The sequence below is a fragment of the Parasteatoda tepidariorum genome, chromosome 5, assembly GCF_982258835.1.
Source record: "Parasteatoda tepidariorum strain Cologne lab strain chromosome 5, Ptep-v5.0, whole genome shotgun sequence".
NCBI lineage: Eukaryota > Metazoa > Arthropoda > Arachnida > Araneae > Theridiidae > Parasteatoda > Parasteatoda tepidariorum.
The window spans coordinates 19,385,329-19,401,803 of record NC_141759.1 but is presented as its reverse complement, the minus strand read 5'-3'; the positions used below and the strand labels follow the sequence as shown (position 1 = coordinate 19,401,803).

Sequence of the window (16,475 nt, the reverse complement as noted above, 5' to 3'; positions counted from 1 at the left end):
CTGTATAAAAGCGCAAAATTTGGGAAGCTTGGTTGTCACCTCTACAATATCAATGGTATAAGGGTAGGAAACAGGGACAATCTCTAACACTTCTTTGAGACCGGGGGTCTTGAACCGGGGGGTCCGGGGGAATGAAAGTTATACCGACTGTAATAGCAACAAATCGCATGTTGCAATGACTTAACGCATGCGCACTTTTTTCATACTCCCGTTGTTGCAACAACCAACGATCACAGTCAGAAATTTTATCCGAATAAGAAAGTCAGAAATTTTATCCGTCTCCGAGGACGGCTTGTCCAACAATGTACCCGTCCTCCTTTGAAACTAACCCGTAGCTTCTAAATAAATAAAAATATAATTTTCTCTTATTTATTACAAACATTTATATAGATTGCACAATGAATTAGTAGTTACTAGGATTACAAATACTAGGTTACTAATAGTAAAACCTAGTATTTCTTTTATGAAATAATTTATTTCGTTTATGAAATAATTTATTTCGTTTATGAAATAATGTAAATGACAAAGGTCAAGTTATCTGGAATGTCAATTTATCCGAGGGTACTTCGTTTTTTAAATGAAACAAATATGACGTTAGCCAGTTCCACAATCAAGTCAATGATTTACAGAGATTTCTGCACAGAAATATGAAAGGGGTTTTCCATTTAGGTGGATGTTCATAATTGCGTTTAATGCTTCTTGTTTAAGACCAGTAAGTAATGTGTTTTTTTGTAAGCTCATTGCTGAAAAGCCTTTTTCAACCACTGCAGTACTCCCAGACAGAGAAAACATCAATTCCAAAGAGCGCAGTATGTTGCTGTATTTCTAGATTAGAGGGTCATTTTAGAAGTGAAGCGCTAGACTCTTGTAAGATAACAAAAATTTAAAATGTATCACGAATATTAAAGGGAAAATGGCCGTCCGCGCAGACGTCGGATTCGAGAAATTTGTTGCCCGCAGTGAATTTTTGACCGCCGAGGACGGGCGGACTGGTGGTTTTTCGAGCCCTGAACGATCACCGTCTCACTGGTTTCAAGAATTGGATGGGGTTCAATTTTCATCGCTATAGCAGACTCAGAGATTCAATTCGATTAAGATATATTTCTAATCTCAAAGGGAAAATGCGATGAAATCATGTATAATTTTAATGTTAACATCATTCAGAACATACTGACTTATGTTTATATAAAATATTTGGAAGATTTTTTTGCCATACATTAAACGATATTTTTATAACGAAGATGTATTTTAAATTTTCCTATTTATGTAAACCTTAGTTGAATTTTTTTTAAATATATATAAAATAATATAAATTTTTTAAAAACATTGATTAAAAATTTTTTAAATTATATATTGATAGGTCTTGATTTTGAGAGTGTTTCTAACTTCATAAATTCCTAAGATAAATTTTCAAAATTCTCAAGTGGGATTAATCTGCTAATCTCACTTTGGTTTATGCTTTTTTAGTGCGTTTTGTTAATTATGAAAAGTGAATTGTATATATACTCTCTCTATTCAATTCTCTAAAAGTATTTTGAATTATTATTTGAATTGAATATTTTGAATAAGTATTTGAATTGCGAAAAACTAATAGCATAATTCTTTTCTTCATTTAGTTTATTTTACACATTTGTAATTGTTGATACACAAGTGAACAGAATATATATTTAAATGCATATCTGTTTAATTTTTTTTTTTTTTTTTTTTTGCTCTTCATTTTAGATGTTCTCAAGTGGTAGTAAAATAGCTATTAATAGTCAATTAAACGGGGAATCATTGATGAATTTTGCTAGAATATAAATTGGCATTCAAATAAATATCAAGCTGTTTAAATTAATTCTTTTATTGCTAGTCAAAATAATTTTAAATTGATTTTATTAAACCTTGAATAAAAAATTAAAGCATTATTCTTGAAATGGTTAAAAAATAAAAGTAAAAGGTTCAGTGAAATAAGGAAAAGATGGCGGATAGTTAGCGCTTAAGAGATTAGAAAGCTGTATTTTTTAGTTAATTATTTTTATTTAATTATTTTTAATTATATATTTTTCTTGGTGAACAAATTTTGTTTTTTATTTGCTATTAAAAAGTACTTATTATTAAAAACTAGAACGTTTGTTTTATTAGAAAAGAATTTCTAAAAATTATATTTCATAAAGAAATGCAAAGCTAACGTTAATGAGTTAATGCCATGAAATCAGACAAACTTTTTTAATTTGTGGAAATTGTAGTTAATTTTAACAAAAATAATTTTCAATTTTACTCTTATTTACTTTAATTCAATTTTACTCTTATTTAATGAAGGGACCATAAATGGGTAATTATTACAAAAACTAAAATTTTGAATGAAAAGTTTTGGAAAATTTCGTGAAAAATTTTGATTACATAAAATTTTACAAATACGGAAATGGTGCACAAAACCAGGTTCTTAAATTTTCTTTTCAAAATCAACTTCATTAACAGAATTGCTTGAATTTGTATTTGCATGAAATCAGATCGATCTTTGGCTTTAAAAATAAAACATTTAAAAACAAACAAAAAAATAATTTTTTTTAGTGAAAATTGGTTATTCTATGGAAGTATGAAAAAACTCGGTATTGTTCATCATGATCGGATAAAATTGGATACGTATAGAAATGATGAAAAAAGAACGCTTTTTTCCTACTTAAATATTTTCATAGAAACAAAAGAAGTCTTTACTTACTTTACTTTATTTAAAAACAGCTGGGCACCTGGGCCGCGCAGCGGCCCCTATCCCATTCATCATGAAACTACAAAGATGAGATAAAAACATTTTGAATATAAGCAGTCGTTGTGATAGCTTTACAATAATATTACCATGATTAGAGAAAATACAAACTTGAACAGAGATATTTACAGTAATTGCCATGAAAAAATGTACAGAAAATACAACCTTGATTAGAAAACAGTACAACTTGAACAGAGATATTTACATTAATTGCCATAAATATGTACAGAAAATTGAATATGAGCATGAATAAATGATGATTATATATATACAAAAGTCGTGATTCATAGGCGTGAAGGTTTTACATAAATTTTGTCAAGCCTTAGTGGTGCCAACTAGTATGATCAACTTCAATTTGAAAGGGCAGTATGCAGTATTTATTTTAATAATCTGTATGGAAAATTAGAGTTCTGAATAATAATAAGAGTTCAAATAGAAGTTCAAATCTTGTCAAAAAAGATGTTACTGTACAAGAGTGGCTTCCTAAACAATAGAAGTCATGGGTGAAACCTCTTATATAGCAAGACGGAAAAGAGAAAAACCTGGTACGTAAAACATTTCATTCCAGCATTTTTTTCGAAAAAAATGAAATATCTGTAACTAACAAGATTTCTTTTATAATTCTGGCATATATATAAAACTGCTTCTTTTCCAAGATAAAGTAGATATTGTTGAAAAATTTATAAAAAGAGTAAGTAAGCTCCTCCCCAAAACTAGCTATAACTGGAATGGTTTTACTACCAGCCTTTCCTCGTTTCCGTCTCGCTTTCCACTCCTGAAAGAAGTAAATTGATTTTATTTGCTCAGAGAAACTTTTGGGAGTTTAAAAAATCAAAGAAGATTAGGAACATATTTGAAATTTTTCGCCAATTAAGTGAATGGACCAGATTCAAGAACAGAAATTACTTATAAAATTGTTAAATTTTTATTATATTTCTCTGTTATGCTATAGGCTTCACGTGTCTGTCGTTGATAGTTGAGGTATCGTAACCTATCTTCCAGGAATTTTTATTTGGAGTGTTATAAAATATAGCTACGAGTGGTTCTGTCAGACTGATTATGCCTGGTTTAATGCGACAGTACCATTCAGCAAGAAAAAGATATCTAGCATATTTAAAACGTGATGTAAGATGTAATCCTTTTTTTTTTTAAATTTTTTCAACAATTTTTGGAAAATGAAAAAAGAAAAACACTTCCACATTTCTGTACTTCTCATAATGTAATATCTCAGGCTCATATTGTAAAGGGTCACTAAATAATAAAAGGTATCCATTTAAAAATATTGGATAAGTGGCTCCAATCCGAATTCGGAACACTATATTGAGGCTTTTGTATATGGATATAAAATCTTTTCTATCACTTCTATACAAAATGTTAAGTTGCAAACTTGATATATTTGCAATATTCAAAATATTGTTCACAACAATGTTTTTGGAAAAAAATATTTTTCCTAACAAGAATTTTGATAATAAAATAATTTCTATTTTTCATTTTTCCTAACTTATGTATTTGGATTATTTAATTTTCTATTATCATTTGATTTATTTTATTTTATTTATTTTTATTTTGTTCTTAAAATTCCAATAATTTATTTTATTTACGAAAATGAAAATACGGGTTTATAACCGAGAAAAAAAATTTTTTACAGAAAAAATGAATTTTCCTTCCGAAAAAAGATTAGTTAAGTATTAAAAATTAGTGGACAAAATTATAAGACAAAAATTTAAAAAAATAAATAAATAATTTAGAATAAATTATGGATACAATATTTGTAAAAATGTGACGCAAAGTTTATTTCGGCAATTTATGAAGAAACTTCTACTGAAATCATAAAGAAAAATAAATATAAAAAATTATATAACAAATAATATAAATATAAAAAATAATATAGATATAAAAAATATTATAAATGCAAAGAAAAAATAATGATAAAATGAGCTATGAAACAAAAACTAGATACAGAAGAAAATAGCGCATATACTAGCCAGGAAACAGGTTTGTTGTCGCATGCGGTGTAAAGGTACTTGCATTGCAATCACTTGCAACAGACACACTGCAGCAAAGAAGCGAAATAGTGTTTCGTATCGCTGTTGCGTTGGGTATGAAGCCACCTTCTCTGACCAGCCAGCCTCTGACTTCTCGCCGACAGCCACAGTCTTTATGAAGATAAAATATTAGTTCCAAATTGATTTTAAAAAATTCTGACTTTTCAGTTCGCGACATTTTTCTTCAAAAGAAGTTTCAGAACAAAAGCAGTTGTCTGCATACTACGATAACCTCCCGTTGGTTCATGTTTCTTTTGCACTAAAACACTTAAATATGTATGTACTTCAAAATTTTTATGCAATTATAGTTACTTCACGATCTTAAAATCTTTTTTATTTATCTTAAATCATGATGATTTGATAATTCAATGTAAAAAGGTAAAACACAGATTATGGCAGTTATAGTTATAATATGAAGGGAGATGACACTGTATCTGCGATAATTTTTCAGTTTTTTTTTATTTATTTTTGTAAAAATACTTAAAACTTGAATTCTGTGAAATATGAAAATTTTTCCACCACTCAGTTAAAAATTAAAAATTCCATTATGGTTTGATATTTAATAATTCATTTACATATAAGTATTGAGAAATTCTTTAGTTATTTGTCGAAACAGTGCCTGTTGAAAAATTCATTAAACACATTTTTTAAACCACTATCTGAAGTTAAATGTATAAATCATGTTTTGAACCTCCACTATTGTTTTCAAATTCAATTCAAAAATATTCAATGATTAAATATGAAATTGTCGAATTTCTTGTTGCAGAGCCTACAGAGAAAACCTAAATAAATCCCCTTAAATTTCCTATAGCTTAAGAAAAGTATTTATTTAAGAGGAGTAATTTTCACAGCTCTTTCGTAAGAGCAAAAAAAAAAGCATATAAAAGTTGTGTTTTCTTTCTTCCGAATAAGGACATCTTAATAAAAAAAAAAATTCTTTTGAATTTATACACCAAAGTTTAAAAAGAAGTAATAATTAAGTCAATTTAAAAAGCCAGCAACATAAGATGTGCGCTTGACTCTACACAAATGTTTAATATCATAGATATAAGATAAATAAGCCATTAAAATAACCATCTTTTGAAACAATACTTACCATAGGACCTTTGTTAGTGAAACAAAAATAAAATTTTTTAACAATAATGGATCATAAACGTTATTCGTAGTTTTTTTAAAATTATTTTGGAACTAATATTTTATCTTCATAAAGTAATGGAAATTGTTTAAAATTTTTTTATTTTAATATTTTATCAACATAACCACAATACTTTGATTTCCTTTAGCGGTATCTATATATAAATATCCGCTTTATATTTGTAACTCAATATTATTAAAATTAAAATAGGGCACGCCACAATTCGAATTTCGAAATGAAAATCAAATATTTACCAACAAAGCGGAAAAATGAAGTATTATCAATATATAGTTGGCTCTTAAAAGAAACCTTTAATTAAATAAACTAAAAAATTTCAAAGGATTAAAATGAAATCCAGAAAATTAGCATCAATGCTACCAACGATTTGCTTACAAGCATTGCTGTAAGCAGTTGTGGAGGAGATAATGCGTGATTGGTTAGCTTGGCTGAGGAAAAAATAATTCGACTGGATGAGAGTACGAAAGCGCACTTTCGCAGCAAAAGAGAGTGCGTCATAAAATGTATTGTTATTAAATTATGATCAAATAATTTTTGAAGAACTTTATAAAATTATGTAAAAATACTAAAACATTCTGAATCATTTTGTCAAAAGAAAAAATTGCTCCCAAAATATCGGAGCGAACTTGAACGATAAATGAGTTGTACTCACGGACTATAAGTGACTACTATATTCTGAATCAGAAACAACGTTTCCTCTAAGATATCTGGGCCTTGGCGAACAAAGAAGTATCCTCTGGCCAAGATCTGGGCCATACCTGTGTTAGACATTAAATAACACTAAAAAAATATTTCAAATTTTTTTTCACCAGCTTTATTTTTAAAATTTTTTTTATCAAATTTTAATTCCTTAATGCATTTCGATGGTAACTAAAAACTTATGCAAGAAGATAATACAAAACGCCCTCTGGGAGAGATCGTTATTTCTCGGATGGGCAGGAGGAAGCGAAGAGAAACGTTTGGGAATGGTAATTTCTATTAAGTTTCTCAGGTCAGGGGAAGGGAAATTGTTGTCTGATGATTGTAAATCCACCATTACGTTTGGTATAAAACAATAATTTCTTAGGATAATATCAAGTACACAAGACGGATCGTATTTTTCTTCTTTGGAATAGGAACTTGAAGGAAAGTAACGCCTACTTCAGTACGAGATACCATAATTTCTAGAATGAAAGTGATTTTATTTTACTAAAACTTTTAAAATCTATAGAGTAAGCAACGTAAAATTTTTCATATTGTATTTTATTCATCTCAAACATAATGTTGAAAAGGTAAGATATTTTTTATATATCTAATTAGCTTTGAAGTTTAAAACGAAAACTGTTTTGCCCTCTCCTCACATAGTAGCCCTCTTTTCCGCATAAAGAGTGGTGAGTTAAACCATAGCACTTACGAAGCTTTAAATTAATTGTAGCAGTTGTAAGCCAGGTTGATTGAAACCGTTTCTGTAAAATATTTATAAAGGGTTTGCTTGCCATGACGGATGGAAATTCTTTCCAAAAGTCTGTGACGAATAATTTGTCAATCTAGAGAGCATATTATAAATTTTTTGTATTCTTCATTTCACACCCACTTGACAGACATTTCCGCCACTTCAAAAAGCTACGTTACTTATTTGATTTAAGGCAGATATTGTCAGTAGGGCAAAAAATATAAATGTTTCTCCGATGAAGAAAAAAAAATGACGAAATATAAAGCACAATCACTACTTTGAAACACTTTCATAAGCTATGTCAGTGGAGCTCAGGGATAAAAATTTCCGATGCCAGTTTACTTTATAACCTATAATACAATCAAGAGGAAAAGAACAGTTGTATGAATAAAGAAATAAAAATAAATTGAATGTTATCCAAGTAAAGGAACTTTTTTTATGCAAAATAATTTCTCAGAACCGTTGTGCGTTGCAATTAAACAATCTACCTGCTTGCCTTAGAAACAATTTCGTTGCTACTGGTAACTATCTATCAAAATAAATATATCAATAAATAGAAATAAAAATAACGTAAAAATGTAATAAAAATATCCTAGAGAGAAGAAAAATTAATGAAATTTAAGTTGTTGCGAAAAATTTTATTTTTTATGAATTTAATAAATGCTTATTACGAAAGAAAAACTCTTTTTTTTATTGTCTTACTCGTAAAACATATAAAACGAAGTGCTTCAATTTGACAGTATAATTGCAAATTTGAATTAAATTTCATAACAATTCAATAACTAATTTTCTAAATAAATTTGTTAGCAATTTTTTCTTAATCAAATCAACATAAAAATCTACGCATTGGTATGAAAAGTCTGAAATTTCTGAATGCATAAAAAAAATTTACTCTTAAATTTTTTTTTTCATTTTTAACAAATTAATTAATAAAAATTATTTAATTTAGGTAATTGGTTCAATATATTACCTACTTATCTTTGGGAAGAGGACTTATAACTTTAGGGAAAAGAATTACTGTAATTTAACCTATCATCAATTAGGTATACAAGAACAAAAAATGTTTTTTTTTTCTTTTCAAATATGATTCGCTTGTTATGTGGAGCACCCTATCACATTCAATTCCAAACCAGGACTTTTTTTTTTAAATTCATTCGAGTGAATACTAAGTGTCACCATTTTTGTAGTGCGTAGGGTGGGTAAGAAAGGGTGGGTTTGCTATATATTTGTTCATATATTTGCAATATATTTACTCAAGGTGTGCCTTAACCAAAGTTAAATAAAATTATCTTACATCTTGAAAATTAGAAGAGATTCTGAATTGACAATGTTGACAAATAATAAAAATTAAAAAATCAAAATAATCAGTGGGGAGATCTTTAAAAAATTCTACTTTGAACATTTTTGCTCACGAAGTATGATATTTTGGAAAATCTGGCGTTGTTTTATATCAATAGAAAGAAAAAATTTATGTAATAATAATTTTTCTGTTGTAATTCTATTAAACTTTTATCATTTCAACATTTTACTGCTGATAAAATATGAAAATGTAACATAATTTAATTATAATTACAGATATTTAAGCATTTGAAGCATTATATCATCAAACAGCGCTCAAAAGGTGTTTAGGATAATCCGGGTGATTTGCAGCAACCTTATTCATTTCCCAGGAGGACTTTAAGAAATCAAAATGTACGGACTCCATCGTCTGCTCCCCAAAAAATGCTACCTAATCCTTCACCGTTTTTGACACAGAACTGTTCAATGTGGAAAAAAAACTGCATGAACCTTTGGTGTAACGCTGACACCTAAGTTCATGTAACTATTTTTGAAAGCTTCTATACATGCTTTGTAATTTTGGTCAAGATTATTTCCGAAGCATGCAGAAACCACTTTTTTGAATTCGTCAAATACTTTAACATAGTTCAGTACTGCAAGATTTTTAAACTGGCGCAGAAGGTCTACTTTATCCAAAAGTGTTTTGCATGCATTTCCTTTAAACCCAGAACATCATCGTCTGATTTCACGCTGAATGTGACAAGCTTTTGCCCATGTCAGTGATTCATTTTCACACTCTTTCTACATATGCGTGAAAACAGTGTTAATAACACCGAGCATAAGGTGTAATTCGCGCGGTGGAATAATGTTTAGGAATGTTTTGCCTCGAGCAGTTGTAATTAGCGGTGGAGGAAAGTAATTGAAATAATCTTTCGCTTTGTTTTTTGCAAAAAAGCAAAATGAATAGAATTAAGGTACATACTAAAAAGTACTAAAAGAACCACTAAAAGACTGAAGGAACCATAAAGAATCGTGACGTTATTATTGACGACAATGATGCTAAATAAATGTTTGTAATGTGTTTTAGTTGAAATAAAAAAATGACTTAGTACCAAAAGGCAAATTAATGCCGAGAACATTTGTTTGTTCGCTTTGTTTGTTGTGAAAAGATTCATTTGGGAAACCATAAAATATCGCCATATTATTATTGACCTCGTGCCTAATATTGGTAATATGTATTGATTGAAATTTAAAAAGAAAAAAATCTATGCCATAGACTAAAAAGCAAATTTAATTGGGAAAAGATAATTCGAAAATTCGTTAAAGGGAATCATGTAGAAAATCGTAATCCACAGATATCGCTTTATTTATTTCAGTACTGTGTACAACTGGTATTATAGTAATTGGTAGAGTTTTATTAAAACTTCTACAAACTTTTTTTTGTAGTTTTAGACAATAGTTTTTCCAGTGGTAGCAAAAAAGTGAATTAATATTTCCATGCATTTTTTCCACCACTACTTATAAATATTTTCAACATATATCAATGATCAGATAGAGAAATGGTCATGTTCTTAAGACTTGTCTTATTTGTTTTTGAAATTTCGGCTCCAGTCATTTGCTACTGATTAATGCATTTCGTAGAAAGTTCAAATGAGGCAACCCCTCTTGAATCGTCACTAAATAAACCAATGTTGGTATAAAGCATTATATTGATAATGCACCAATACTAAGCTGTTTTCATTCCGTTATGGTGGAATTACGTGTCTTACGGTCCCTTGAATGGGATATGTACCGGAGAAAATTAGTAGATAGTGGAAACTTGTGACAGTTACAATAATGAACCACGAGCAATAAAATCATGCCAAGTAATGTTTTGCACCTTTAATCTCTATTCTGATCGGGTGAACTGCAAAGATTGCTCACAATTTCAAAAGTATGACATTTCAAATGAAAAATATCTAGTGTGTGTCTATGTTACGGTGCATGTCTAAAATCAAGAGAATGTCGACTTTCTCCGGTTAACGTCAACAGTCACATAGTCGCTTCGGTAAATGTCCGAAATATTTATTATATACGATTTGATATTAATTTATTCGTTGATATTATAAAATTTTTTCGATATTTTAATATCTGCTGATGATTGATTTGGAGACACATCAGTGTTCAGATTACCGGTTAAATGCATACAGGGCAGTGGCACTGGACCTTAAGAAAGCTTTGATCTAGGGCATACCGGGCAATCGTTTCACATTCGTTACAGTAAAATAAATAGATGTTGAGAGCCATAATGACTTTTTCTCGCTTAAATTTAATGTACAATAATTGCAGTTTTTTAACACAAATTTTACATTAGTCTCATTATTATTTACAACATCCAATATATTCAGACATTGATCATGAGTAAGGCATAAGTAATAAGTGTGCCAAGAATGCCGAGTATGAAACTTCTACTGAAGTGAATAATTCCCAGGCCAGACAGAACGACACTGGGCTTTTCAAACAAGGATCGATCTATTTCTGTTTCTGATTTGAGTCCCCGCAAATATCTGGCATCCATTTTTTCTGAGATATCTTCCTTTAAAGTGTCCAGCTCGATGGACACTTGAGCTGCCTGCCAAGTAACCAAAACCAAAGGAACAAAATTGCTGAAAAGCATGAAGATATACTGAAATTTAAAAAATGTTTCCTTAAGTGACATATCAATTACAGTCAAAGATCCTGTACAGAAGAAACACAGCCAAAAATACGAAGAAATTACTAAAAAGATTGAAACCGAAAATATGTCTTCCATTTGCTTCAGAAACGTGAAAATGTCCTTTTGTTGTTCAATAACAGTAATTTGAATCGGTCTCTTAAAGTTCTCGGCAGAAACGTTCAATATAGTTTTTTGTAAGTTGTTTATACGGCAACAGATGGCACCACAAAGCGTATAGTAAAGCAATGCCGTTAAATGACACACAGAAAACGCAAGTCCTTCAAAAACCTTTCTTACTGCTTTAATAGTTAGTATTAAAGAATAATTTGTTACAGTGTAACCGTATATATCATACTCATTAAATTCATTGGCATCTTTCAGGAAAAATTCAGTAACCGACACCAAAATTGGTGACAAAAATACAAAATATGCTGCCATGAGAAATTTTAAATTTTTCGGTGGCATCGTTTTGTTTTGGGAAAGGAGAAATTTTGTTAGCCTCTTTCGTTTCAAGTTCATAATTATCACAAACAGAAGATTTGTGAATGAGTACACTACGTAACAAATACCAATCTTCACAAAACGATAATTCATTAAATATTTCCAAGCGTTAATCATAGCATCAATATAACCAATTGCAAGGAAAGTTCGAACAATGTAAAAAATAAACCTGTTCCACGAGTTTTCTGTGTAATTTTCAAAAAAGCCTAGATATCTGAATATCGCCAACGAAATGAACTGGCCAAAATGATTGGATTGATCCATATTGATACGCAAGTTTTTCTGAATACCAGTGTATCTTTGCATTTCGTCCATCAGCTTAATACGTTTTATTCAGTTTCAAATTCTTAGATATAATTTCTTAGATACAATTGGTTATATAAAATTCTGTGATTCAAGTATGTAGATTGTAATGGTTACACAAATGAAGATTAAATCCAAATCTAGATGTGTTTAGGAGATCAGAATCCAGAAGTTCCAACGGAAAGAACGTGGTTTTATAACTGTTTAGATAGGATTACAGACACAGAATGCCCTAAGTCTTTCATAATATATTCAATATTTTCTAAATAAACAACCCGGAAAAGAAGATTAATGTAACAGATAGTCTTATAATGAAGTCATTTTAGATTATCCATTGTTGTCAAAGGAATTTGTTGAAAAAGTTTTTTTTAATTTTAGTTCAATCCTGATCCAAACATCGTAATTAATGACTTGATATATTTTGAACCATTTATCATCATAAGTAAAGCAGAGCACCACATCTAAAAAAGAGAGCAAAAAATGGTTTTACACGCATCTAAAACATTTTTGAGATATTTATGAAATATGGTTTTTATAAGAGCGATGAAGAATGCTTTTTCACGATGCTTGGAGACATTCAAACTATTCAGAATAATTCTTACCATTCATACCACAGAACAAATAATGGAATTCAATAATCGACTCTTTCATTAGCACTCGTTAGCATATTTAAAACATAAGCGAAACGTAAACATATTTCATATTTCAATCTTAAATGTAATCATATTTTATGTAAAACTTATTTTTAATAGATTATGTCTTTGAGATTATACGTACCAGAAAAGCTTTGAGTTTTAATACAATTAATCAATGGTTGCGTGTTTATTGTTGTTATGTCTTTGATTACTCTTTTTCAACGAGTTCTGTGACTGAATGAGCTGACGTTAAGTTTTATTTGTAAATTGAGAAATAATATTGATTTGTATGCGTGCACTTATACATTCGATTTGTCCATTTGTAAAAAACAATGAAATGATACATTTAATAGATTTATAAGTTCATTTTTATAAAAGAGTTGTAAGATTTAACCCTACCAAATTATTCAAATTGTACTTTTTAAAAATAAATTTAATTAGTAATTTCAAACATATCGTGCTTTTATAAAATTAATTTTAATAATATAATAACGCTATCTTATTATTGGTTTTAAAAACGGTTAATTCTTTCTTCGATTCATGATTAAATTTTTCTTATACCAGTGATATGACGTGAACGTTATTATTGACTTTTCAAAAAAGCAAAATTAAATAAAATTAAAAATAACCAAAAATGTTAATGACAATTTTTTTTCCCGCTGCCTTAATGATAGATTTATTTGGAGTTAATCATCAATAATATCTGAGGCAAAATTCAGAGAGTTAATTTTTTTATTTACAATCACCATGACAATCAAATCTGAAATGGAACTTGTCTTCGATAAAACGAAAAAAAAAAAACTGCTTTTTCTGAACTGATCAATTTAAAATACTGTATGTACAATCGGAAAAAAATGGATCACCGACATAACTTTTAACCTGTCAGAAGAATGTTCAATATGTAAACTTTTTGAAAATATCACAAAGTAATGCCTAAGATGTATTACTGTTAATAGACTTGAAAATTAAAAATTTCTGTTAGTAGCCAGTGGTCGGTAGACTAACTTAGTAGCCACTAACGGCGAAACTATAAAAGCTATCAGTTCTATATTTTTAGCAGTTTGGAATACGTGCTGCCAGATTGGCAACATTATGCTGGAAAGAGTTAATTGCTTTTAAAAAGTTTTTTTTTCTTCCTTTTACTTAAATTTCCTTGTATAGTTTAGGTTACGGATATACGAAAGGAATGTTATTAATTCAATTTATTATTTGTATATCATGAAAACACTACCCATTAAAAATTAAAGGAAAACAATAAAAAATAAATAAATAATGAATAAACAAGTAATAAATAAATAAATAAATAATCAAAATAAATTGATAAAAAAAAATAATATAAAATTGGATTTGAAGAATCAGTCTATCAGCATTTAGTTTCAGTTATTATTTTCATTACTCTATAGAGTCAATAATTTGTAAAAGCAGATTTTTGTTGACTTTTTTTTTGGAACAACAGAACTTCATAAATTTTTTATTTTACCATAAGTATCTTTCTTTCAGTGACCACAGCGGCCTATTTTTCTTAACAAAAATAAAGGATCGTAAGAAAGTAGTTGGAAACTAAGGTACTTGGAAAAAAAGTTGCTACTTGGAAAAGGAAACTACTTGGACTTGAATAATTTATTTAATTTATTTTCGTTTAAAACTGATTTTCATGTTGTTTTCGAAAAGAGTGAAGACTAAAATTTGAATGTTTAGCTTCCAAACGCTATTTAAATGTTTAAAATATATAATCTGGCAGGTACTTACTAATGTTGGATAGATTACAAAATTAGATTAGCATTTATCCAACAAGACGTAAAATTTGCTTTCAGTTTTGCGTAAAAATAATCCTCTTTAAATAAATAAGTCTTAATTAAAAATATATTTCAAAAAATTCTATTTTTCAAAAACGGAAATTGTGAATTAAGTGAAAGCTTCGATTATAAACTTTTAATGCAAGTTAATGCTTGTGCAGAAAGTTAAACTTCGTTAAGCTTACCTTTAAATTTACCCTTTATGACGATTTTTCAAAATAACTTATTAAATTTGAAGCGCAAAGATTTCGTGTGAAATTCAATTTCGTGCAAAGATTCGTGCAAAGATTTGTTCACCAATTATTTGCTGCTATTTGTTATTATATATTTTGAGAACAAACTTATGAGTTTTATTGGTAAAGCAAATTTTTTTCGATCCTTTAAAAGTAAGTAAAAAAACTTGATTTTTAATTAACTGTAATCCTTTCGAACTTTTTTCCTTCTGTTTAACAAAATACCATACTAACAAAAATAGTTGCTGAATAAGGTCAAATCCACAATAATACGTATTAACTGTCCATTCCTTAAAGAGTCATTTTTTGTAGCTTTAAACTGATCATTTGGCAATTTTTTTTATGAATACTTAAGGAATAATAACATAACGGTTCTTTTCCATTTCGCTGGCTAATGTATATTCAGGTATTTTGTTTATTTTATATTAATTATTAAAAATGATGGAGATATTTCCTTATTGTAATATGTCGCTGCAAATGGATTCCAAATTTGCAATTTTTTTACAAAAAGTGTAGAAAAGCTTGTCCAGGGTTGGCTAATTTCAGGTTCTATGTTTATTTCATATTAATTATTAAAAATGGCGGCGATATTTTCGCATTGTGATGTGTCAATGCAAATAGATTTTTTTAAAAAAAAGAAGTGTAGAGAAGTTTGCCCAGGATTGGTATGTTGGTTTCCAAGTTGGTCTTTTCTTATTTTTTTATTTTATAATGTTTTCGCGCACTTCTACCCGGGACTTTCCAAGATTTGGCGATTAGTCTACCGTAGATCACGATAGGGAAAGCTTCTTAAAATGTGGTTGTCACTTAAAATAATAATTATAAAAGCAGCTGAAATTACTTGCTATCGATTATTTTGCATTGACAATTTTTTCTCCTGGATGAGTGAAATGGAAAAGTACCAAATTATCTGCTCATTCGAAAACTTAATAGAGGGTAATAATAATTTTTTCAATTTATATATTGAATTTTTTTTTTACAATAATACGGTTAATGTGAATTTTTTTCTCTATAAATTGAAATAATCTTTTGCAGCTTTGAAGCCTTTGTCTTCAAATTACATGAATGTCTCTTTTTTTTTCTCTTTTTTTTTGAGATTCTGAATTTCACTTTATTTTTCTTTGTTTTTAGACACTCAAAGATTTTCTGCAGCTATGGAATCTTTATATTCTAAATGAGATAATAAAGAAAGATGATCAGTTTTTCTCAATGCATTATTTGATGAAAACAGAGGTGATGATTTATCAATTTATTTAAACGTTGCTAAGCAACAACAAAGAGTTCTTTATTTATATCACATGTCTCTCTGACCAGTTTCACAACAATTAAAGAGGAGAGCATTTTTAAGAATATTTTTACTTTCATTAATGTTTCATTAAACTCTATAATTAAAAGTTGATAAGTCCTTGCCTAACAATTTGTTCTGCACTCTTGAATGCTAAATCAAGTGGTCTGAATTCAGTTACTCGTTACTAAGAATTAAATATGAATTGACTAAGTATGGTATGGTTAAGAATTAAAAATAAAACTGATAGTTTTAAATAATTAAAATTTGTTTTTGAGTATGCTCCTTTCATTAATTTTGAAGACAATAATTAATTGCATATTAAATAAACTTTAATAGAACTTGAATTTTCTCAAAAGGCTGAAACATGAGT

General features: G+C 28.7%; 1 protein-coding gene across 1 annotated transcript in view; it reads left to right on the top strand.

The window, feature by feature from the left end:
* The window catches only part of LOC107445259 (alpha-latrotoxin-Lp1a-like), a 46,535-nt gene extending 30,567 nt beyond the window's left edge, over positions 1 to 15,968 (top strand). The window contains exon 2 of the mRNA XM_043047455.3: positions 15,949 to 15,968. The gene's annotated coding sequence lies outside the window, so the exon portion shown is untranslated. The remainder of the gene's footprint in view (positions 1 to 15,948) is intronic.
* The last annotated feature ends 507 nt before the right edge of the window (positions 15,969 to 16,475 follow it).